We start from the raw sequence: 606 nt of genomic DNA, 5'->3' as shown, positions 1-606 counted from the left end.
TGAGCCAGACCCATCTGAAGCAGGCCAGTGAACAAGAGAGACCCTCTCTAAAGCCAGATGGAAGGCAAGGCCTGATGCCTGTAGTTGTCTCCACGTGTGTACAATGGCTCACTTTTACATAGACACTTTTATATTTGTAAAGCATTGGGACCCTCCAGCATGCAGAATCCCGCAGTACAAGGACCACAGTACCTGGTATAATAGTTTCCTTCAGACCTGGAATCACCCATCCACTGATTGGCACAGTGATTTTTAGGTAGTGTTTCATCTAGTGTGAACACAGGTTGTTCTTTAGGATGTGTGTTGTTAATTATGCCAAGTCTGTGGGCATATCTAAGGGCCTTTTATTTAGTTTGCTGCTTTATTGTTTTTGTTGTTGTTGGGTTTTTTGTTTGTTTGTTTTTGTTTTGTTTTGAGACAACTGTCCTGGAACTTGCTATATAGACCGGGTTGATTTTGAATGTACAGAAATCAGCCTGCCGCTTCCTCTCAAGTGCTGGGATTAAAGACGGAAGCTGTCAGACCTGACACTGCATTCTGTTCAAGCACTTGTGTGGTAGTCCTTATGTGATTTTCTTGTTTGAGGTACCAAAGGCAAGTCACATG

Source organism: Chionomys nivalis, chromosome 6, assembly GCF_950005125.1.
Source record: "Chionomys nivalis chromosome 6, mChiNiv1.1, whole genome shotgun sequence".
NCBI classification, from domain to species: domain Eukaryota; kingdom Metazoa; phylum Chordata; class Mammalia; order Rodentia; family Cricetidae; genus Chionomys; species Chionomys nivalis.
Note: the sequence above shows the minus strand (reverse complement) of the source record.